A 25,210-nucleotide genomic window follows, 5' to 3' on the forward strand; every position below is an offset into this window, starting at 1 on the left:
CTGGATAAGACTTCTAACAGTGGCCATCATCCAGGAAGCACTACTTTTTTGTTGTTGTTAACAACACAACTCATCAAATTTTTTTAATGTTTTATTTATTTTTGATACAGAGACAGAGCATGAGAGGGGGAGGGGCAGAGAGAGAAGGAGACACAGAACCGGAAGCAGGCTCCAGGCTCTGAGCTGTCAGCACAGAGCCTGTTGTGGGGCTCGAACCCACGAATGTGAGATCTGACCTGAGCCGAAGTCGGAGGCTTAACTGACTGAGCCACCCAGGCGCCCCAACTCATCAATTTTTAATGTTTATTTATTTATTTATTGGGAGGGGAAGAGGCAAGTAGGAGGGGAGCAGAGAGAGAAGAAGAGAGAGAATCCCACACTGCACAGAGCAGCCAGCTCAGAACCTGATATGGGGCTCGATCTCATGAGTGAAATCATGACCTGAGTCAAAATCAAGAGTGAGACATGAAGCACTACCTTTGAGGGAGTCTGTGGAAGCCAGTATTGACTGGCTGCACAGTGGATGATGCAGCCCCATGAGTAACGGTATAACCAGCATTAAATAAATGGTATTAGGGAAATGCAGAAGCAAGATCTATATTGTTTCAGTGTAAACAGGGACTGAAGAGTGTGGCATTTTAAGTAATAACAGTTGCTGCCCATTTTCTCATAGTGGGAGATATAACAGCCTGGAACAGCATGTGTGACAGTAAAGAACAGGACGAGATGGACCCCACAAAGAATCTCCATGTGTGCTGATTGAACAATAAACATATATGTGCCATTTCCATACCCTTATTCCAAGTCTTCTCAGTAATTCACTATGTCATATGAGCCCAGGAATTTTATATTTCTAATCAAATTATTATTTTGCTCCCCAAAACATTTGTCCCTGTACCCTAGGGACAGTTCTGTTCCCACTGTCTTTTTTCTTTTTTAAGTTTTAAATGTTTGTTTATTTTTGAGAGAGAGAAAAACAGAACACAAGTAGGGAAGGGCAGAGAGAGAGGGAGACACAGTATCTGAAGCAGGCTCCAGGTTCCAAGCCCAATGCGGGGCTTGAACCCACACACCATGAGATCATGACCTGAGCCGAAGCCGGACACTTAACCGACTGAGCCACCCAGGTGCCCCCTGTTCCCACTTTCAAATACACTTTCTTTCTGGAGCTCACATGTGGACCCCACACCCATTCATCATCCTTCTAGTATTAATATCCTAAATTTCCTCTGAGAAAACACTCCACATCATCATCACTCCACATGGAATCTCATGAAACTGAATTCACCCTCCACTCTGGGGTGAAACCTCACGACTTAGCACATCTCACTCGTCTGGTCCCAGCATTCGGTTCATGGATGGCACATGGCCCAGCCAAAGCAATTGAGATATGGTGAGACTTGGGATTCTGAAAAGGAGATCCTGTTTCCTGTAGTATGTACAACCTAAAAGTGCGTAAGAGAGCCGGGTCCTCTACTGCCTTTTTGCTACCGTGCAAGGCCTGGAGCTCAAGCCCGCAACTGAAGGTCACAAAGAAGGGGTAGAGGGAACTAGGATCTGGGGAGCTCATCTGATCTGATCAAGCTACACTCGAAGCCAGACACACTTGGACTGTGAGCCAATAACTTCCTCTTTTACATGAACAATTTTCGTTAGATATTTATTATTTGCATCCAGATTAAACCCAACTGATTATCACATCTGAGAGTAGTTGCCTTTGTTGCCCACATGCCCATTTCTTTTCTTTTTTTTTTAAAGTTTTAAATGTTTTATTTATTTATTTATTTTGAGAGAGAGACAGAGACAAAGCATGAACAGGGAAGGGGTAGAGAGAGAGGGAGACACAGAACCTGAAGCAGGCTCTGTCTGACCTGTCAGCACAGAACCGATGTGGGGCTTGAACCCATGAACAGTGAGATCATGACCTGAGCTGAAGTCAGACACTTAACTGACTGCGCCACTGAGGCGCCCCATCCCAATGTCTTTTCTTTTCCAATTTTTTGGCTTCCTAACAAAATGGTATCAGGAAATATCCATTATCTTCTGCCTGGTTTCTATTCCTGCCTCTTTCCTGCCCTACAGTCGAGGCCTCTTGATATCTGTTGCATCCTCAGTCCTCCTCCAGTTACCAAAGAGAAATTCCCTAAACTGGAGAACTCGATAACTCCAGGCCCGGGACAGACCCAACCAAATCATTCTTTCCCATTCCATAGCCTGTCCAGCCCTTTCAGCTTACAACTAGATTCCTCACTCACCAGTCTCTTGAGATTTTTAAACTGGAATAACCAAATAATCCAATTAACAAATGGGCAGGAAACTTGAACAGACATTTCTGCAAAGAAGACACACGGATGGCCAACAGACACATGAAGAGATGCTCAACGTCACTCATGCCTGGGGACATGCAAGCCAAAACCACCCTGAGACATCACCTCACACCTGTCAGAATGGCTAAAAACAAAACAAAACAAGAACAAAAAACACAATAAGCAAGTGTTGCAAGGATGTGGAGAAAAAGGAAGTCTCTTGCACTGCTGGTGGGAATGCAAACTGGTGGAGCCATTGTAGAAAATATTATAGAGGTTCCTCAAAAAATTAAAAATAGAATTACCATCTGATCCAGTAATTGCACTACTGGGCATTTACCCAGAGAATATGAAAACACCAATTCGAAAAGATATGCACTCGTATGTTTAGTGCAGCATTATTTACATTTACAACACCCAAATTATGGAGGGAGCCTAAGTGTCCACTGATAAAAGAATGGATAAAGAAGATGTGGCATATATTTACACATACATACATACACAACAGGATATTATTCCTAGAAAGAGAATGAAATCTTGTTGTTTGCAATAACATGGATGGATCTGGAGAGTATAATTCTAAGTGAAATAAGTTAGAAAGAGAGGCAAATACCATATGATTTCACTGATATATGGAAATGAAGAAACAAATTGTAAAAAAAGAAACCAAAAAACACACTCTTAACTATAGAGAGCAAACAGAGGGGATGGAGCTGGATGGGAGAAATTGGCGACGGGATGAAGAGTCCACTTGTGGGCGCCTGGGTGGTCAGCCGGTTAAGTGTCTGACTCTCGATTTCAGCCCCGGTCATGATCTAATGGTTCACAAATTCGAGCCACATGTTGAGCCTCGTGCTGCACTGACTTGGGATTCTCTCTCCCCATCTCTGTCTGCCCCTGCCCAACCTCAAAATGGATAAATAAATTTTAAAAAATGTAAAGAGTACACTTATTGTGATGACCACTGAGGAATGGATGGAATGGTTGAGTCACTATATTATGCACCTGAAACGAATATAACACTGTATGTTAGCTGTGACAGAGGTAAGATTTAAAGAAAAGGGTTGAGTGAAAAACCCACCAACGTAGAAATCTGTACCTGCCAAGTTAGCCTTTACAATGGAGAAATAAGCCGAAATTGAAGAAATGTGTTGCCAATCAATATGTCTTGCAGGAAGTATTAAGAGAAGGTCTTTAGATGAGTGGATCAAGAAGATGTGGTATATATACACAATGGAGTATTACATGGCAATGAGAAAGAATGAAATCTGGCCATTTGTAGCAAAGTGGATGGACCTCGAGGGTGTCATGCTAAGCGAAATAAGTCAGGCAGAGAAGGACAGATACCATATGTTTGCACTCATAGGTCTAACAGGAAAACAGGAGAGACCTAATGGAGGACCAGGGGGAGGGGAAGAGGGAAAGAGAGTTGGGGAGAGACAGGGTTGCAAAACTTGAGAGACTATTGAATACTGAAAATGAACTGAGGGTTGAAGGGGAAGGGGGAGAGGGGAAAAGAGGTGGTGGTGATGGAGGAGGGTACTTGTGGGGAAGAGCACTGGGTGTTGTATGGAAACCAATTTGACAATAAACTACTTTAAAAAAAAGAGAGAAGTTCTTTAGAGAATGACAGTGGGATAGGTCAGAAACTCGAATCTACATAAAAGAAAGGAAAAGCCTCTAGGAAGGAAGGAGAGAAAATAAAATAAAAACGTCTTTTTCTTATTCTTAAATAAGTAAAAAATAAACTGGAATGACCAGAGTGACCTAGCTGCCAGATTGAAGGCACAAAGAAAGCCACTGTGTTTTAATTTTCTACTCATTCAAATCCTCTCATGTCCTTATTTGTACAAGGGCCAAAATCTCCCTCTTTAGGCTTCCCCTGATCCTGGATTTTCAAAGCCGAGGGATAATTTGGGGTTAGAGCATTGGTACAGTTCCAGTGGCACCCGCAGAGAGAACTAGAAACTGATCAGTTCACTACATTGTCTCTCACTGTATCACCATGTCACTCACTGTGAAGGACTGGTCTCCGGGGGCGCCTGGGTGGCATCTGACTTCCGCTCAGGTTATGATCTCATGGTTCGTGAGTTCTTCGAGCTCCGCCTGGGATTCTCTGCCGTCACTGCAGAGCCCGCTTCAGATCTTCTGTCTGCCTGTCTCTCTCTCTCTCTCTTTTTATTTTTTTAATTTTTTAAATGTTTTTATTTATTTTTGAGAGAGAGAGAGAGAGAAACAGCATGAGCAGGGGAGGGTCAGAGAGAGGGAGACACAGAATCTGAAGACAGGCTCCAGGCTCTGAGCTAGCTGTCAGCACAGAGCCCGATGCGGAGCTTGAACCCACGGACTGTGAGATCATGACCTGAGCCGAATTCGGATGCTTAACCTACTGAGCCACCCAGGCGCCCCTGTCTGTCTCTCTCAAAAATAAACATTAAAAAAAAAAAGGGGGGCTAGTCTCCGTACACCCATGGATGCTTGTCCATTAATGATGGCTATCCTGGCTAGCTTCTGCACAGCCCTCAGTAGGGACCCCTTTGTGGCACTTATCCCAATTTTAATTACATATTTGTTTACCTGCTTATTGTCTGACTAGACCACTGTATGTACGTTCCACCGATGCAGTTTCTGTATCTGCTTTACTTACCACTACTGTGTTTGAGCAGAATTGGTGCTTCACAAGTATTGCTTAAATCAATGTAAGAATGAAGAAATGCATACATGCATGAATTAATAAATGAAGTGAAGTTTCTGAACCAATGGAGAGACAAGACAGAAGGTGGTTTCCAGAGATGGAATCTGGACCAACCCCTTTGGAGATGTTCTGAATCCTCACTGCAACAGTCCAGCCATGTCCCACAACGAATTAGAAAAGGCAGAAAAAATGAGACTTCTTGCCATGCTTTCTCTGTGGTAATAGGATTCAAGGGGAAGTTCTCACTGTGGCAGTTTTAAAATATAGCCCCTGAGGGGTGCCTGGGTGGCTTAAGTCATGATCTCACAGTCTGTGAGTCCAAGCCTTGCATCAGGTTCTGTGCTGACAGCTCAGAGCCTGAAACCTGCTCCAAATTCTGTGTCTTCTTCTCTCTCTGTCCCTCCCCAGCTTGCTCTCTCTCTCTCTCTTTCTCAAATATAAATAAACATTAAAAATTAAAAAAAAATATATAGCCCCAACATTTTTGGATACTCTTTTCGACTAGTGGTGGAATCTATATCCCCACCTGTTGAGTCTGGGCTCTGTAAATGCTTGGCCAACAGCAGAAATGATGTACCAGTTTCTAGCCACAGGCCTTAAGAAACTCAGTTTCTACTTCATGTCTCTTGGAATTGTCATTCATGAAACCCAGCCACCACGCTGTGAGGAAACCCAAGGAGCTTTGAGAAGAGGTCCACATGGAGAGAAACTGGCAGCCAGCAGCAACTTGCCAGCCCTGTGGGTGAGCCATCTAGGAAATGGGTCCACCAGACTCAGTGGATCTGTCCCAGGCAACATTGCATAAGCAAAAATGAGCTGTCCCTCCTGAGCGCCATTCAGATTGTAGGCTCATGAGAAAAATACATGATTTCTGTCTCAAGTCACTGAATTTTGAGTGTTTGGTTATGTAGCCATTGTAACTGGGACACTCAGGAAACTTCAGCTTCTACTCTTCCATAATCTAGTTTGACTCAGTTTCCCTGTTCCATAGACCAGGTCCCCTTCTGGGCCAGTATCCTTGAGAGGCAGCTTGCATCTTATCCCATCTATGGCATGGGGTGGGGGAGGGGCTCTTTCTGCTCCCCTGTCTCCAGTCCTGAAGGAGGATTGCTTAGCTTCTGAAACCGCCATCCGCCCGGCCTCTCTGGCAGCCCATGCTAAGACCTTGAGTATTTCATGGTAGTCTGGCTTTGGAGCTTAGGAATCAAATGTGGGTGTCATTTCAAGCCAGTTCCGAGCCCTTTTATTCCCATGGCTGCATACTTTAGCAGCGAACTAAAGCAGAGAACTTAGCAGAACTTAGCAGAGGTGGTTTTTAGTTGGGGAAGCTACGTGCCAAGTCTAGTCACAGCATTTCTTGTCGTGCCCTGTTGCTCTGTGTGGATGCAGACTCTAGACTCAGGGGAACCATCTCTGAAGCCTCCAAATGACTCTGAAACATGTTTAGATGCCATTTAGCCGCTTGGATGAGCCAGTGACTGCCTCATTAATCTGACAAACTGTTGGAAACCACTTGCTTGCTTCCCTCCTCCAGGCATTGGGCACCAGCAGCCTCCTTACCTTGAGGATACTTCAGATTTTAGGGAGGCTAAGGGAGCCTTGCTGTGGAAGTAGACACGTGAATTCAAATACCAGCTTCATGATGTGAACCTCTCACATTCCTGTGATCTTGGGCGGGGAATGTCACCTCCCTCATGCTAGGTTTTCACATCTGTTCATGGGGATAATGCCAATTTCAAGATGTCCTATAAGGAGTCAGTGAGATAAGGCACACAACCTACATTTTAGCTGGGTCTGCCAGCCCTTTGAGAGTGACCCATGATAGGTTCCAATCTTCCACTTGCCCTTTTTTGGCAAGTTCATACTTAATAAGCACTCAGAACAATGTCGTTTAGAAAGTGCTAGAGAAAGTCCTGTAATTGTAATGGATCACTGTTGTACACCTCTGACTCCAGGCTTCTGGTACACCAGTTTGGAAAGATGGTGAAGTTCAGTGGTTAAGAGTGTGGACTCTGGGCACGAACTTTCTGTATTTGAATCTCGGCTTCAATACTTACTCTAGGTGTGATCTTGGTTGAGCTAACCTCTCTGGGCCTCAGTTTTCTCATCTGTAAAGTGGAGATGATAATAACACCTGTCTGGTAAGGTTGGTATAAAGTTGGGGAGAGTTATCGTATGTAAAGCACCCAGAACGTAGAGCTGTAGGACATCAGCTGTTACAATTCTGCACTATGTTAACCCTATGTGACACGTCACCCCTTCCTTAATTCCCATACATCAACTCCCACACAAAAGTCTTTTTCTGTAGCGGCACCTGGGTGGCTCAGTCAGTTGAGTGTCTGACTCCTGATTTTGGCTCAGGTCATGATCTCACGGTTTGTGAGATAGAGCCCTATGGCGGGTTCTGTGCTGGCCACATGGAGCCTGCTTGGGATTCTCTCTGTCCCTCTTTTCGCTCCCCCCAACTCCCACTCATGCTTTCTCTCCCTTTCTTTGAAATTAAATAAATAAGCTTTAAAAGTGTGTGTGTGTGTGTGTGTGTGTGTGTGTGTGTGTGTGTGTGTGTATGTAGTTTCAGGATTTGCAAGAAACATTTAGATGCAATGGGTAGAGTTAATTTTCTAAATGACTGGGAAAAAATATGCCAAGATATGCATTCATATCCAGCCTGATCGTAGACACTGGAAAATTAGCAAAGCAAGAAGAGTTTTTTCTGTGTATGTTGCTTATGTTTTTGTTTTGAGAGAAGAGTTTTTTCCCACCATTCATGTAATAAGACCATTGGTGTCAATGCCTGTGACAATTATGCATGTAACCCAGATGTGCCCTGCAGTCTGTCACCATGGGTGGGTGCTCTCAGTAAGACTGACTTGATTCCGTGTCCACAGTCTCTAGGCCCACAGAGCTCTCGCCAAGAGTCTGGAATCTGCGGGGAGCTCACATGCTCAGTAGCGTCTGCCTCTGGGGGCCTGGTACTGGCGTGAATCTCTGTGACCCAGATGTGAAACTCTGCCCCAAACCCAGATAAGTAACCACCCAAATCACAGAACGCATTCATGGGTATAATTAGATTTTTTTGCTCAGTTGGTAAAAAATTTTAAATACACAAAAGAGCAGAACATAATCTAACAGACCCCCACGCCCTCTAACTCTCAGAATGTGGTGTTCTCATTTTACAGTATTTGCGGTTTTTAAACTCGTAGGGTTAAAAGTGAAATCTCTGTACACATCCCTCCCCAGAGGAATTCACCATCAGGAATTTGGTGTCTGTCCTTCCAAATCTTGTCTTTATAATTTTTACTGCATATAATGTATCCATAATTGCTTATCACGTTGTTTTGTGTGGACTTAAAATGCACAAAAGGAATGCCTGGCTGGCTTAAGTCAGTAGAGTATGCAACTCTTGATCTTGGGGTTGTAAACTTGAGCCCCAAGTTGGATGTAGAGACTACTTAAAAATGAAATCTGGGGTGCCTGGGTGGCTCAGTCAGTTAAGCCTCCGACTTCAGCTCAGGTCAGATCTCATGTTCGTGGGTTCGAGCCCCGCGTCAGGCTCTGTGCTGACAGCTAGCTCACAGCCTGGAGCTGCTTCCGGTTCTGTGTCTCCTTCTGTCTCTGACCCTCCCCCTCTCATGCTCTGTCTCTCTCTGTATCAAAAATAAATAAAAACATTTAAAAAAAAAAAGAAAAAAGAAAAAAACAAAAAAAAATGAAATCTTTAAGAACGTTTGGGTGGCTCAGTTGGTTAACCATCTGACTTCGGCTCAGGTCATGAACTCATGGTTTGTGGGTTCGAGGCCTGTTTTGGGCTCAGTGCTTACAGCTGAGTACGTGGACCCTGCTTTGGATTCTATGTCTCCCTCTCTCTCTCTGCACCTCCCCTGCTTGTGCGTGTTCTCTCTCTCTCCCTCAAAAAATAAAATCAATATTAAAAAAAAATTAAAATATTTAAAAAGTTAAATGCACAAAAATGGTATATTTTATTCTCTGCAACTTGCTTTTTTATGCACTGTTTTGAGATCTTTGATGATATATATAGATAGGTATTAGTTCATTTATGTTAACTGGTACATAGTATATCTTAGGAATATTTTAAATTCTTCTATCTAAAGTACTACTTGTAGACAATTGAGGTTTTCCCAAATGTCCTGTATTTGCTGCAAAGAGCAAACATTCTTGTACACATTTCCTAGTGCACGTGTGCAGGAGTTTCTCTGTAGAAACCTAGAAGCAGAATTACCAGGTAAAAGGGTATGTGTGTTTTGTACTTCACTAGGTAAATACTACCAACCTGCTCTACAGTTATACTGCTACCAGCAGAGTGGGAGGGTTCCTGTAATGTAGTGAGATTTTTCTGAAGATTGGATGGTATGCAAATAAACATAAAGTGGTTCCATCAAAGAAACGCAGAGAAGTTCAAAATAACTATGAGGTTCATCTCTGCTTAATTGTCTTTCTGCCATCCTATCTCCAGGCATACAGAGCCACGCCCATTGGGGGGTTCCACCTGCTGCTTCAACTCACATACTATCTTGCTGACAACTTTCTCCTCCTTATTTCACTTCCAGTCCCATCTTTCTACCTCCTTCACAGGGGCAAAAAATAAGTTCTTTTTGGGGTGCCTGGATGGATCAGTCGGTAGAACATGTGACTCTTGATCTTGGGGTTGAGTTCGACCCCATGGTGGATGTAGAGATTACATTAAAAAAAAGTCCTCATCTCCTCTTGGAAAGCTATTTAATCATCCCTTGTGTTCCTTAGGGCCAGATGCTCCTGCCTCCACAATTTTACTTTCTATCTTATGAAGGTCGTTAAAAGATTCTGGTAGCAATCACAATGTTGGGATGTAGTTCTGAAATTATCTGCCTGGAAATCAGATTCCACAGGTTGAGGATTCAGTCCTACAAGGCTGCTCTTGCTCCAGTCAGAAGGCTGGGTTGTTAACCTGTACTTTTCTTTTTTAATGTTTATTTTTGAGAGAGAGAGAGAGCGCGCGCACAAGTGTGCAGGTGACAAGTGTAGGGGAGAGACAGAGCGAGAGTGAGAGAGAGTGAGAGACACAGAATCTGAAGCAGATCCAGGCTCCGAGCCCAATAAGGGGCTTGAACTCGTGAACCATGAGATCATGACCTGAGCCAGAGTCAGATGCTTAACGGACTGAGCCACCAGGAACCCTGTTATCACCTGTACTTCTGACAGACTGGCGATAAATCAGAGGTTCCCATGACCTCCTCCTCAAGTCTGATTAATTTGCTAGAGCAGCTCATAGAACTAAAAGAAATGTTTTTATTTACTCGATTACTGGTTTATTATAAAAAGGATAGCCAGGTGGAAGAGATGTGCAGGGCAAGGCATGGGGAAGGGGCACGTAGCTTCCACATCCTTTACAGGTGAGCTTTTCTCCCGTCTCCCTGTGTTCACGAACCTGAAGCTCTCTGAACTCAATCCTTTGGGGAATTTTTGGAGGCTTCATTACAAAGGCATGTTGGATTAAATCATTGGCCACTGATGATTGAACTCAATCTCCAGGTTTTCTTCCCTGTCAGGAGGTCAGGATGTGGGACTTAAAGTTCTAACCCTCTAATCACATGGTTGGTTTCATTGGCAACCAGCCTCCCTCCTTAGCTGCTTTCCTAAAGTCACTTCGTTAACATAACAAAGGACACTTTATCACTCTCAACACTTGGAAAATTCCAAAGCTACTGGGGAGCTGTGAGTCAGAAAAGGGGATAAAGATGAAACAAAGATGTAACAAATCACAATATCACAGGTGGTTTCTCAAACAGTTCTCTCTTGTATCATTTAGGAATTACTATTAACAAACCTCCCTAAACTTAACTGACTTAAAACAACACTGTTTCTTAGGTCATGATTCTTGCTCAGCAGTCTGGGGTGGGTTCAGCTAGGTAGTATTTTGGACTTGACTGTGTTCATTCATGCCCTGTGGTCAAGTGGTGGCTCTGCTTCCTGGGGTGGCTGACCGTCAGCTGGGGAACAGCACTGACTTGGCCTCTTGTTTTTCATACTCCAGCAGGCTAGCTTGGGCTTTTTTTCATGGTGGTGACAGGACTCTAAGAGTGAGAATAAAACACTGCAAGACTTCTAGAGGCTCACATTCAGAACTGCTACAATATACCTCTGTTGGCCAAAGGAAGTTGCAAGGCCAGTCTTGGGAGATTCAAGGAGTGGAGAAACAGAATGCCTTGTTTGGAGAAGCTGGGGAAGTCACCTTCCAATGGGCATGGATGAGGGTGGGGGCTTCTGAGATCAAGATCAGTGCACAGGAAGTTACTTAGGGATTACTTTTGGGATCAACACCTGTGGAACAGAGAGGAAGGAACAGGAGAGAGCAGAGGTAGAAATCTGAGCTACCAAAGTCAGAAGAAAGGCTTCAACTGACCTCATGGGAAACTCTTCAAAGTTGGCCTGAGTTGGGGTCAGGGGACCAGGCCTTTATACCCCCAAGCTGATCAATTGTTGAATGTAGGTGCCTCAAAAAGACAGCAGGTAAGGAAATCCCCTCTAGATTACAGCTAGAGGTCATCTGCTGACAGCTCTTCCAGCAGCTTGTGATTCAATCCTTCATTCCTAAGAGCAGGGGTGTCTGTGTGGAATATCAGAGTCCACAGCACTACCACATCTTCCTAAGGATTGTGATGCTAATCTCTTATTTTCCTATTATTATTAAGTAAGCTCTATGGCCAATGTGGGAGTGTGACCCCCAAAATCAAGAATCAGTGCTCTGCAGACTGAGCCAGCCAGGCATCCTTGTAATGCTGATTTGTGTGATAAAGTGAAGCTGGTGTCTATCTTGTCAGTTCAGATGGAAAAATGAACACTGGAGGTCATATCACCCCCAGACACAGCGAGACTGGCCAGGGAATAAATAGGCCTTCGCTCAAAGGATGGGAATGCTTGCTCATTCAAAGGAAGCTATAGGACAAGTAGTTAATCAGCACTAAAGAGATCTGTAACATACAGAACAATGATTTTTCTCAGATACCAAGTCTTTTGGGAGGGAATAGACTTCTGGGGCACCAGACAAAGCAGCACCAGAAATTACTAAGTAAAGCTGATAATTGGCCTTATGGGCCTCCACCTGACTGCATCTACCTTTTCAGGAGACTTCTGCCCCAAAGCTTGCCCTTGCAAACCATCCCTGGAAGCCATGAGAGAGTTCAGGACTTTTGAGCATTAGCTCCCTGTTCTTCCGGGTGGTGCCACATCAACAGATTGCCTATCTGTGTTCATGGCAAAAGCTCAGTGTCAGTTTTTATTGGCTTACTGCACAGCGGGGGGATGAACTCTCATGTGGTTTAGTTACAACAATTGTCCCTGGTTATATATGTATCCGTTAAACATTTGTAATCAATTATTGTTTCATAAGTTATGCACAGATTTTATATGAACCCCTTGTTAAAGGTCTTTAACATGCTGGTTTCATTGCTCCTTCATCTAGGTCACCCACTGAAAAGGAATGAAGGTAAACTGCTTTGTTCAATCAGAAATCTCGGCAAGAACAATTTCAAACCATACTGACAATAAATTACCAACAGTCTGCTGTTAAGGTAGAGATATGACGTTGTTCTTCGCAGTAGGAGGGGAGGGAGAGGCTAAGGTCTGGGTCATGGAGCGATGATCACTCAGAGGGGAATGAGGAAGGCAGGATGGGGATTTGGCTGGAGGATCAAGCTGTGAGAGGAAAAGAGAATGAATGAAGCACCAAAGGTTAAAGAAATAGCCCCATCAGGGCAGCTCTTGAGATCTGGGCAGACACTTTATGCCTTGAAAAGGCAAGTTGCTGTTATGGCAAAATTCCAGGGGAGTCACCAAATCAGAATTTGGAGAGCTGGATGGAGAACTCTTCCCACCTGCAGTAAAGAAGAATCCCTGGGAGCACACAGAGAAGACTGCTTTTTGGAAACAAAGGCAATGGCCTTTATATGGAGGTTGACATAGGGATGAACTTGCACGGCAGCCAGAAAGGAGGAAATTATAGAAGTGGTCAGCAGGAAAGCCTGAATGAACCGTGAAATGTCAGGGGACATTTTTATGGGAAGCATAACGTTTTCTAATGTCAGTAATCTAAAAAAAAGTGCTGAGGAGGTCAAACAAACCCTCCCAGGGCCATGATGGGCTACAGGGGCCAATATGCAAGTTCTGGATGCAAATCTCTCAGTTCAGGTGAAATTCTCAGGGAGAGAATCCATTTGAGTCAGATTTCTTCTGCGGACTCAGTTAGTTATGGCCATGATCCACTGCCCCCTCGGCAGGGAACATGGAGAAAACACTGAGAAGTGGGTGTTGGCAGGAATGTGTTGACCACATGTCAGAGAAGAGAGGCAGGGATGGAGGAGGTTCCCTTCCCTAAGAGTTGCTTCTCTGTGGATGACAAGGCACGGAAGGCAAATATATCAGGCATATGATAAGTTCTAGTAACTGCAAACTTAAGATATGGCTCGTTTACCTTACATAAAAATGTGTCTGGAAAAAAAAAAACATGTGTGGAGGAGGCAGAATAGGGCTGTTGCAAAGGCTCAGATATACCTACATGATTCCAAACTCTCTTTTCACACCTCCACCTAAGCATGTAGGCTTTTGTTTTCATGCTTGTAACCTCATAGTTGCAAGATGGCTGCCACTGTAACCATCACGATTATGTCCCAGGCAGGGGAAAAGGAATCAAGAAGTAAGGGATGGTCCTTCTGTAAGGATTTCCCAGAAATCCCCAACATATTTTTCCTTCCGTCTCATTGGCTGGAACTGACTCACATACCCATGCCTAGCCACAAGGAAATTGGGAAGGTGAGTACATCCAAACAATATCAGGGTTCTCTTCACTGGAAACAAGGACAGAATAGACCTTTGGTAGGCAATCAGCAGCCTCTGCCGCCTCCTCTGGATATGTATTAGGTACCAGACTCTGACTAAGCACTGGGGACTGAAAATGACAGCCTATCGGCTCAAAGATACAGAAGTGGCTGAGAAACCCAGTGTGGCTGGGCCTGGTTCCAAAGTGAGAAAATCAGCTTCTGGTTCCTCATAGCTCCGCTAGGCCTCCCATCCTTCCTGACCCCTTCCTGGCCCTCCTGCTGTCAGTGTGGACCCACCACGGCCCACGCCTGGTGGGAAGGATGTGTGATTAACACCAGCAGCACCCAAGAGACGTTCCAGAGAGAAATATGTAACTGGTACATCTGGTTTATAATGTATATTAATCCCTGACACGTAATTTGAGTAATATATGTAAAGCAAAAAGTCCAAGTGCTGATTTAGGAGCCTTATTATTACCCTGTCAGCAGAATTCATGTTCTATTTGCACAGCGCTCCGGGTCCAGCATCTCCTCTGGGGTAGCAGGAAGGAGATGGCATTCTGACCGATGCCAGCTGGGGGCAGAGGCCCCTGCTGATGGGGATGGGGCATCAGTCAAGTGCTTGGAGCTCCTGGTAGCGTTGGCAGGAGCTCATCTTGGCAAAGAGGACTGTGGAGCTGAAGTGAGTTATAGCTGGGGCTAGGACATGTCTGTCCCCATCCCTCAAAGGAAGAAGTCTAGAAAACCGTGGCCTTTGGGGTTCAAAGCCAGTTCTGCTGCTTTCTCATCGTGTGAGTGGACAAGTTCCTTCAGCTTTCTGAGCCTCAATTTCCCCATCTGTAAATGGGAATCATGACAGCACCCACAAGGAGGACTCTTATGAGATTTAAAGAAAAAATTATCGGGGGGCACCTGGGTGGCTCAGTCAGTTAAGCGTCTGACTCTTGATTTCAGCTCAGCTCATGATCTCCTGGTTCATGGGATCGAGCCTGTGGGAGGCTCTGCGCTGACAGCATGGACCTGTGACAGCACAGAGCCTGCTCGGGATTCTCTCTCTACCTCTCTCTCTCTCTGTCCCTCCCTTGTTCATGCTTTCTCTCTCTCTCACTCTTTCAAAAATAAACATTTAAAATATATATTAGAAAAAGAAAAAAAATCGAAACCAAACAAACCAGGCACCGAGCATTTACTATGGGCCAGCATAGTGTTCCCAAGTGTTTTACATGTATTAGCTCATGGAGGCCTCACAACAACCTCATGAGGTAGATGCTACTATGACATACCCCCAGTTTACAGCTGAAGAGAATGAGGCACAGAGAAGTGAAGAAACTTGCTCAAGGTCACACGGCTAGTGACTGCAGAGCTGGGGTTCAAACCCAGATAGTCAGACCCCAGAACATACTCTCTGAGATACTTTGGCAGGCTGGTCCTTTATAGGAAGCACTCAGTAAAGGGGAATTCTCTGCATCTCAGTGATGTTCATCACAACGGCCTCTAATGATGGAAACCTTTTATAGTTCCGTTCTGTCTCACATAGTCGCCACCAGCCACAGACAGCTAGTGGACATTTGAGATGAGGCTGGCTTGGGGCGCCTGGGTGGCTCAGTCAGTTGAGCGTCTGGCTGCCGCTCAGGTCATGATCTCAAGGTCGAGAATCCGAGCCCCATATTGGGCTCACTTGCTGCTGTCAGTGGGGAGCCCACTTCGGATCCTCTGTCCCCTCTCTCTGCCCCTCCTCCACTCACTCGCTCTCTTAAAAATAAACATAAAAAGAAAAAAAATGTGGCTACCTTGACTAAGAATCTTAGTTTTTAATTTGGTTTAAACTAATTTAAGTTTAAACAGTCACTTGTGGCGGGTGACCTCCGTGTTGAACAGGCAGCTCTAGGCTCCCTGACCCCAACCCCCTGCTGGCAGAGTTTAACCCTTTACATCTGGTGGGCTGGAACCTCAGGGGGACCAGTGGCCTGCCAGGTAGGGCTCCAATAATAGGGTTGCATGAACTGTACAAGGAGAGTGATAGTTCAGTCCTTTCAGTGTCAGGTAGAACATGTTCCGGGCCCCACCTTTCAGGATGTTGCTCCTTTTAGATGAATGGGGGCTCAAGATCCCAAACCCTTCAGATAAACCCTTAGCAGTGAGCCCCAGGATCCTAAATAGAGCCCCAGCCAATGAGATTATATGACAGACATGGTTCCTACCTTCCTGAAATTGGCAGTCTAGTGGGGGAGAGGATATTAAACAAATGACCACTCAATTATTTAGTAACAATTAATTAAAGTCACACCTGAGTGTATGCCAATGTCACAAGTGATAAAATGGCAGTTAGAGAAAGTGCCTTTGGAACCCTCAACAGAGAGCAATTAATTGGATATGGGGTTTTAGGAGATGGATCAGTCAGGAAAGCATCCAGAAAAAAAGGAGAGCCTGGAGTTTGATCTTAAAGAGTTGGAGATGGTAAGTGTGAAATGTGCAGGAAGGGCATTCCAGGCAGAAGGAACAGCATGGGCAAAGGCACAAAAGTGTGACAATGCCTCGAGTGTTCAGGTAAAAGAACATGGTTATTCAAGGGGCAGTGAGAAAGGGTGAGCTTGGAGAGATCAGCTGTAGACCACGTTGTGAAATGTCTTGAATGCTGTGCTGAGTAGCTGCCCTTTTCCTTAGGGGTGAGAAAGTTTTCCCAGCAGAGAGCAGTTAATTTGTTTTGTTTTTATTTTTAAATGTATATTTATTTATTTTTGAGAGAGAGAGAGCGAGAACGCATGCACGGGAGCAGGAGGGCAGGGGAGGGACAGAGAGAAGAGACAGAGAATCCCAGGCAGGCTCTGCACTGTCAGGGGATAGCTCAACTCAGGGCTTGAACCCATGATGCTGAGATTGTGACCTGAGCCAAAATCAAGACCTGGAAACTCAACCATCTGAGCCACCCAGGTGCCCCAGCAGTTAATTTGTTTTAAAAGGTAGATTAGGGGGTGCCTGGGTGGCTCAGTCAGTTAAGTCTCCGACTTTGGCTCAGGTCAGATCTCACGTTTGTGGGTTCAAGCCCCGAGTCAGGCTCTGTGCTGACAGCTCAGAGCCTGGAGCCTGCTTCCTGTTCTGTGTCTTCTCTCTGCCCCTCCCGCTCTCATGCTCTGTCTCTCTCTGTATCAAAAACAAATAAAACATTAAAATTTTTTTTAAAAAGTAGATTAGGCTGCATTGAAGAATGTGGAGCTCTATTGTTCTCTAGCTGGGTAAAGTGTCCTTTCTGGTCTTTCCAATTCTGTCCTTGTCCCCTTCAGTCCTTACAGAGGAAGCTAGAAGAATCTTTTTTTTCTTTTTTAAAGTTTTTTCCTATGGTTAAAAAGCCAACATTATAAAAACATGTGTGCTGCTCCCACACACTCCCTTCCCCATCCACCTCTGGCCACCCTCAGGGATTCCTCAGGGAATAACTTAGTTTCGCATGTATGCTTCCAGAGTTATCTATGCATGCAAATATTCACACTCCTCTGATCCTTTTTTTTTTTTCACTTAATAGGGAGATCTTCCCACATCATTATAGAGAGCATTCTCATTTTCTCTCTTTTTTAACTAAAACTTTTGTAGGTTCACATGCAATTTGAAAGAACCCTTCTGAGAGATCTTGTGTACCATTTATCCAGTTTCCCTCAATGGTGCCCTTTCGCCAAAACCAGTGTATTATGTTATATCACCGCATATTAATACTGATATAGTCAACGTACAGATAAGTTCTATCACCAGCAAGGATCTCACGTGCTGTCCTGTTACTGCCACACCTGCTTCCTCCGCAACGCTTCCTCCTCCTCTTTTCTTCCCGTGGTAACTATCATCTGTTCTGCGTGTGTATAGTCCTGTCATTTGAAGACTGATATACAAACGAATCATACAGTTTGTAACCTTCTGGGATTAACATTTTAACTTCGCCTAATTTCCTGGAGATTCATCAGGTTGTTGTGTGTCTTGTAGGCCTGGTCCTTTTCACTGCTGACCAGCATCTCGTGGCGTGGACACGTCATAGCTTGCTTGACCATGCACCCATTGAAAAACATCTGGGCTGTTACCGGTTTTGGGCTATTACAAATTAAACGGCTCTGAACATTTGTATACAGATTTTAGCATGAAGATTCATCTTCATTTCTCCAGCATAATTGCCCCAGAGTGCAATTGCTGGGTTGTTTCCAGTTTCTCTGCATCTGAACCAGGATTTGGCACTGTCACTATTTTTAATTTTAGCCATTCGATAGGCATGTAGTGATATCTCATTATAATTTTGATTTACAGTTCCTTAATGGCTAATGATGTGAGCATATTTTCATATGCTCGTTTGCCTTCTATCTATCTTTTTTGGTGAAATGTCTCTTCATGTCTCCCGTTCATTTTCTTTTTTTTTTTTTCTTTTTTTTAACGTTTATTTGTTTTTGAGAGAGACACGGAGCGTTAGCGGGGGAGGGTCAGAGAGAGAGGGAGACACAGAATCCAAAGCAGGCTCCAGGCTCTGAGCTGGCAGCATAGAGCCCAGGAACCATGAGATTGTGACCCAAGCTGAAGTCAGCCATTTAACCAACTGAGCCATCCAGGTGCCCCTCTCATTCATTTACTAATTGGATTGTTTTTGAATTTTTTACTGTTGAGTACTGAGAGAGTTATTTGTATATTCTAGATACTAATCCCTTATCAGATATGTGGATTGCAACAATTTTCTCCTAGTCTGTAACTTGTCCTTTTATCTTCTTAACAAGTCTTTTCACAGAGAAAAAGGGTATAATTTTAATGAAGTCTGTTTTATCAATTTTACCTTTTATGGATAATGCTTTTAGTGTCAAGTCTAGGAACTCATTGCCTAGCTCTACACTCCTTTATTACTTTGCTAGTGCTGCCATAACAAAATGCCATGGACTAGGTGGTCTAAACAACAGAAACTTACTTATTTATTCACTCACAATTCCAGAGGAAGTTCAAAATCCAGTGTCAACAACATTGGTCTTCACAGGATTTCTCCTATATGTGTCTATGTTCTAATTTCCTCTTTTTATAAGGACACCAGTCATATTGGATAAGGCCCCCTCCTATTGACCCCATTTAACTTTAATTATCTCTTTAAAGACCCTATCTCTAAAAAAATTTTTTTAATGTTTTTTATTTATTTAAAGACCCTATCTCTAAAACGGTCACGTTGTGAGTTACTGAAGGTTAGGACTTCAACATGAATTTTGAGGGGGGCACAAAGCCCAGAACCATCCCAAAGATTTTTTAATTTTTTTCTGAACGTTTCATAATTTTCCATCTTACATATGAATCTGTAATATTTTTAAGTTTATTTCTGTGTAAAGTGTGAGGTTTAGGTCAAGGCTTTTTGTTATTCTATTTTGTTTTGTTTTGTTTATGGGTATCCATTTGCTCCATCACTATTTGTGGAGAAGACTATCTTCCCCCACTGAATTCTTTTTGTTTTTGTTTTTAATTTTTAAAAGTTTATTTATTTTGAGAGAGAGAGAGAGCAAGCAGGATGGGGCAGAGAGAGAGGGAGACAAGAATCCCAAGTAAGCTCCACACTGTCAGTGCAGAGCCTGATGCAGTGCTTGATCTCATGAACCATGAGATCATGACCTGAGCTGAAATCAAGAGTCAGATGCTCAACCAACTATGCCACCAGGCACCCTGAATTATTTTTGTGTTGGGCATATATGTATGAGCCTATTTATGGATTCTCTGTTCTGTTTGATCTATGTGTTTTTTCCTTCTAATACTGAATTGTTTTGATTATTGTACTTAGATAATAGGCTTTATTATCAGGTAGAGTAATTCTTTCTACTTTACTTTTTCTTTTTCAATATTGGTTTAACTGACCTAAACTTGTTCATATCTAAAAAATTTTTTAAATTTGGTGGAATTTTGATAGGAATTAGATAAAACCTATAGATCAATTTAAAGAGAACTGGCATCTTTACTACATTGAGTCCTCTGATCCATGAATATGGAATGTTCCTGCGACTATTTAAGTCTTTGATTTCTTTCAGCATTTTGTAATTTTCAGCATACAGATCCTGCATATGTTTTGTTAAGTTTTAACCTAATTCTTTAATTATATTTGGAGTTATAGTAAATGGTATTATGTTTTTAGTTCCAATTTCTACATGTTTGTTTTTATTTATAGAAACATGATTGATACTTGTGTGTTGATCTTACATCCTATGGCCCTTGTTGAACTTGTTTATTGGTTCTAGGAAGTTTTGTGTTGCTTTTTGTTTGTTTTATTTTTAGATTCCTTCGGGTTTTCTATATATAAGGACTATGTCATCTGCAAATAGAGGTGATTTTTTTTTCTTCCTAGCTTTTATTTATTTTTTCTTGCCTTATTGCACTGGCTATAACTTCTAGTAGTGAGAACAGACATCCTTGACTTACTTCTAATCATAGAAAGAAATATTGAGTCTTTCATTGTTAAGTATGATATTACCTATAGATTTTTGATAGATGTTCTTTATCAAGTTGAAGTCATTTCCCTCTATTCCCAGTTTGCTGAGTTGTTTTTTTTTTTATCATGACTAGGTGTATTTTGTCAATGCTTTGTCCATATCAATTGATATGATCATATCTATTCTCTTTAGCCTGTTGATACATTGAACTGGCTTGCTACTCCAATGTGTGTGTGTGTGTGTGTGTGTGGTGTTGTGGGAGGGAGTTTTCCCCACACCGAGTAATTTTCCCACACCAGCTGAGTGTCATACAGTGCATCTCAATTCTTTTTTTGTAATGTTTATTTATTTTTGAGAGAGAGAGAGAGTGTGTGTGTACATGTGCATGCCAGTGGGGGAAAGGCAGAGAGAGAGGGAGATAGAGAATCCCAAGCAGGCTCCCCACTATCAGTGCAGAGCCTGACAGGAGGCTTGAACTCACAAACTGTGAGATCATGACCGAGCCTAAATCAAGAGTTGGACACTTAACCAACTGAGCCACCAAGGTGCCCCTCAACTCAACTCTAACACTAGCTGGAGATCACATCAGATTCCACAGGTTAAGCGTTCAGTCCCACAAGATTGCCCTCCTCTTAGATCCAGTCACAAACCCAGGTTGTTGACCTGTGTTTCTGTTTCTCACCAACCGGCTATAAATCGGTGGTTCCTATGACCCCCTCCATGGAGTTGATTAATTTGCTACAGTGGCTTACAGAACTCAGGAAACCCATTTATGCAATGGATTACTGACTTATTGCAAATGATATTAAAGGATACAAACCAACAGCCAGAAGAGACTTATGGAGTTTGGAGTCTGGAATGTTGGTGTGTGAAAGCCTTTTGGTTCACCATCTTGGAGGCTCTCCGAACCTCATCCTTTTGGGTTTTTATGGAGGCTTCATTACAAAGGCATTGTAGGTTAAATCACTGGCCCTTGGTGACTGAATTCAATCTCCAGCCCCTCTACCTTCCCCAGAGGTTAGGGAGGTAGAACTGAGTGGAGTGTTTCAATCCTCTAAACAGATGGTTAGTTTTCCTGACAGCTAGCTCCCACCTTAGGCGCTTTCCAAGTTACCCCATTAAGATAACAAAAGTTATCTTTATGACTCTCCTCACAGGAAATTCCAAGGGTTTGAGGAGCTCTGTGCCAGAAACTGGGAGGTAGATCCAATATATATTTCTTATTGTAAATGATGATACCACAATTGCATACCTGGGAGGAGGAGCAAAAACCCCAAAATATGACACTCTGTCATGTGGATTATTTTGAGCTGAAGGCAATCAAGACCCAGCAAACTGAAGACAGACTTTTACCTCTCCCTTAACTACTAAAAGTATTTAGACAGGGGGCCTGGTCAAGAAAGAGCTATTATGGGAAAGAATTTTTATCTGAAATAGCTGTCTGATGGCTGGACAAACGTCTGCTCTTCTTATTGTCCTGTAAATTATCCTCCTTCCCTTTGAAGCCCCAGACCCCTAGCCCATTCCCTAGCTCAGGATGGCAGATAAGCCTCAACTGACCAACTGGTCCCTGGGCCTCATAGTTTTTCCTGTATGTATGTAATTAAATTTGTTTTTCTCCTCTGAATCTACCTTGTATTGATTTAATTAGTAGACTAACCAAAAGAAACCAGAAGGATAGAATAAAATTTTTTCCTCCCCTACACCTGAAATAAATCCCAGTTGGGCATGGTATATAATTATTTTTAAGCACTGCTGGATTTGATTTGCTAATATTTTGTTGAAGATTTTTGCATCTAAATTCATGACAGCTGTTGGTTTGATGTACCTTCTCTTTTCCATCCTTCAGTCTTTTTATGCTTGTTGTTGTGTTATGTCCAGGGTTTTTTAGTTAAGCAAGAGGACCTAGGAGAAATGGGGCCATTTCATTTCGGTGGAATCAGAAGTCCCACTCACGGTGGGACACTTATACTTGTGTTCCATTGTTTATATACTGTGAATTATTTAACCAGTTTCCTAATGAACATTTAGATTCTTTCTAATCATTTACTGTTATGAACAATACTGCAGCAAATAAGCTTGTGCATCCATCATTTCATACTTACTGGTAAATATTGCTGTTATAAATTCTCAGAAATGGAGTTTTGGGGTCAAAGGGCATATGTATTGTAAATTTTCGCATTTCTAAATCGCCCTCGATAGGAGTTGTACCAATGTATGTTGTTCATTAACTTTGCCACAGATGAATGAGACTGCTAGGGGTTCACTAACAGAGTGTCATGTGAAGGTTTTTGCCAATCTGTTGGTGAAAAACAGCAAATCCGTGTGTTTTGCACTTTACTTACTCTGAGTTAATTTGAACATCTCTTCGTGCACTTTGTTGATGAATTATCCATTTTTATCCTTGCCCATTTTAATATTGGTTTGTTTTTCTTTTTGATACCCAGAGCTCTTTACATATCAGGGGATTAACCCTTTGTCTGTGATATGAGTTACAGAAAATATTTTCCCCAATATATTGTTTGCCTTTTAAATTTGATTCTGGGAGTCCCTGGATGCCTCAGTTGGTTAAGCATCCGACTTTGGCTTAGGTCATGATCTCACTGTCCAGATTTCAAGCCCCGAGTCGGGCTCTGTGCTGACTGTTTCAGATTCTGTGTCTTTGTTTCTCTCTCTCTCTCTCTCTTTGGTCTCTCTGCAACCTGTTTCAGATTCTGTGTCTTTGTTTCTCTCTCTCTCTCTCTCTTTGGTCTCTCTGCCCTTCCGCTACTTGTGCACGTGCTCTCTGTCTCTCTCAAAAATAAACGTTAAAAAATTAAAAAAATAAGTTTGATTCTAGTATTTTTGTCATGTTGAAATTTTTTTCCCTTTTTTTATTTCTACCCCACCCCCTCTTTCATTTTCTTTTTCTTTCTTTCTTTCTTCCTCTCTCTCTCTTTCTTTCTTCTTTCTTTCTTTCTCTGTCTGTCATATTTACTTGGAATTTAAATCATGATTAGACAAGACTTTTTCATGCCAACAAAATAAAGAAATTTTCCCATGTTTTCTACGAGTATATTTTTAACTTAAATCTTTGATTCATGTAGAAATTATCTCAGTGAAGACAGTGAGGAATGGATCTAACTTTCTTACTTCCCCCATGTGGGCTACACAGCTGTCTCATCAACTCTCTTGAAAATACTCTCTTTTTTTCTCTTCTGATATGAGATGCCACCATTATCATATACTTAATTCCTGTATTTTGGGTGTATTCGGGACTTTCTATTCTGTCAAGTAGTTATTCCCTATCTATTCACGTGATGTGGCTGCACTGTTTTGTGGTGGTTATGTAATAGCTTTGAATGTCTGATGCAGCTGGTTTCTCTCATTCTCTTTTTCAGAGTTTCCCCAGGTATTTCTGTTTGTTTTCTTTCCTTTTCTTTTTCTTTTCTCTTCCCCTTCTTCTCCTTCTCTTTCTCCTCCTCTTCCTTCTTTTTTATTTTAGAGAGAAAGACTAGGAGTGGGAGAGGGGCAGAGGGAAAGAGAGACAGAGGGAGAGAATCTTTTTTTTTTAATTTTTAACATTTATTTATTATTAAAAAACTGAGAGAGACAGAGCATGAGCAGGGGAGGGGCAGAGAGAAGGGGAGACATAGAATCTGAAGCAGGCTCCAGGCTCTGAGATGTCAGCACAGAGCCTGACGCAGGACTTGAATCCACAAACTGCGAGATCATGACCTGAGCTGAAGTCAGATGCTTAGCTGACTGAGCCACCCAGGCGCCCCACAGAGGTAGAGAATCTTAAGTAGGCTCCATGCCCAGCACAGAGCCTGACATGGGGCTCGGTCCCATGACCCTGGGATCATGACCTGAGCCAAAATCAAGAGGTGGATGCTCAACCAACTGAGCCACCCTCCTGTTTGTTTACTTTTCTTTATGGAACTTAGAATCCCCTTGTTTAGTTTGAAAAATAACTTTGTTTGTATATCTATTGGCATTAGGATAAATGTAAATGTAAATATAGTAAAAATGACGTTTTTGTGTTATTGAGTCATTTTATACAAGTACACATTTTCTTATTCAAATCTTTGATGTTCTTTGCTAATATATTTTTTGATGTTTATTTATTTTGAGAGAGAGAGAGAAAGGGAGGGAGGGAGAGAGTACACATGAGCAGGGGAAAGGCAGAGAGAGAGGGAGAGAGAGAGAATTCCACGTAGTCTCTGTGCTGTCAGCATGAAGCCTGATGTGGGGCTTGATTTTAAGAACTGTGAGATCATGACCTGAGTCGAAATCAAGAGTTGTACACGCAACAGACTGAGCCACCCTGGTGTTCCTCTTTACTATTTTAAAGTTTTCTTTTATTAAACAATGATTGGGGCCAAGGTAAATTGCTAAATAAAATGTTTTTGTTGCAAAACAATATATACCTGAGGGGCTAAGTCTGTTGCGTGTACAACTCTTGATCTCTTGATTTTGGCTCAGGTCATGATCGCAGGGTCATGGGGTCCACCTGCATCAGGCTCTGTGCTGAACATGGAGCCTACTCCAGATTCTCTTTCTTCTTCCCTCTGTCCCTCTCCTCTGCTTGCTTGTGCTCTCTAAGCTAAAAACAAAACAAACACAAACAAAACAATGTACCAAATATGCCTATTTTGATTTGTTTTTAAGTATGTGCATCAATAAAGAGATCTAAGAGAATAGTCCCTATGAGTATGTTAACAGCAGCTATTTCTAGAAGTTGAGGCTATGAGGAATATTTATTTTCCAAGTTGTTTGTGTGTAATGTCAGGCTTCTTTATAACAACCAGGTATTGATTTTGTTATTAAAAAAAAAAAAAGGACTAGGGGCATCTGGGTGGCTCAGTCAGTTAAGCATCTGACTTTATCTCAGGTCATGATCTCATGGTTCATGAGTTTGTGCCCCGCATCGGGCTCTCTGCTGTCAGCATAGAGGCTGCTTCAGATCCTCTGTCCCCCTCTCTCTCTGCCCCTTCC

General features: G+C 42.7%; 1 long non-coding RNA gene across 1 annotated transcript in view; it reads left to right on the top strand.

Annotated features, from left to right (window-relative positions):
• The window catches only part of LOC115273686, a 67,814-nt gene that overhangs the window by 32,862 nt on the left and 9,742 nt on the right, over nt 1-25,210 (top strand). Inside the window, exon 3 of the long non-coding RNA XR_003900903.1 lies at nt 12,461-12,569. This is a non-coding gene — a long non-coding RNA (uncharacterized LOC115273686). The remainder of the gene's footprint in view (nt 1-12,460; nt 12,570-25,210) is intronic.

Source organism: Suricata suricatta, chromosome 12 (genome assembly GCF_006229205.1).
Source record: "Suricata suricatta isolate VVHF042 chromosome 12, meerkat_22Aug2017_6uvM2_HiC, whole genome shotgun sequence".
Lineage (NCBI taxonomy): Eukaryota > Metazoa > Chordata > Mammalia > Carnivora > Herpestidae > Suricata > Suricata suricatta.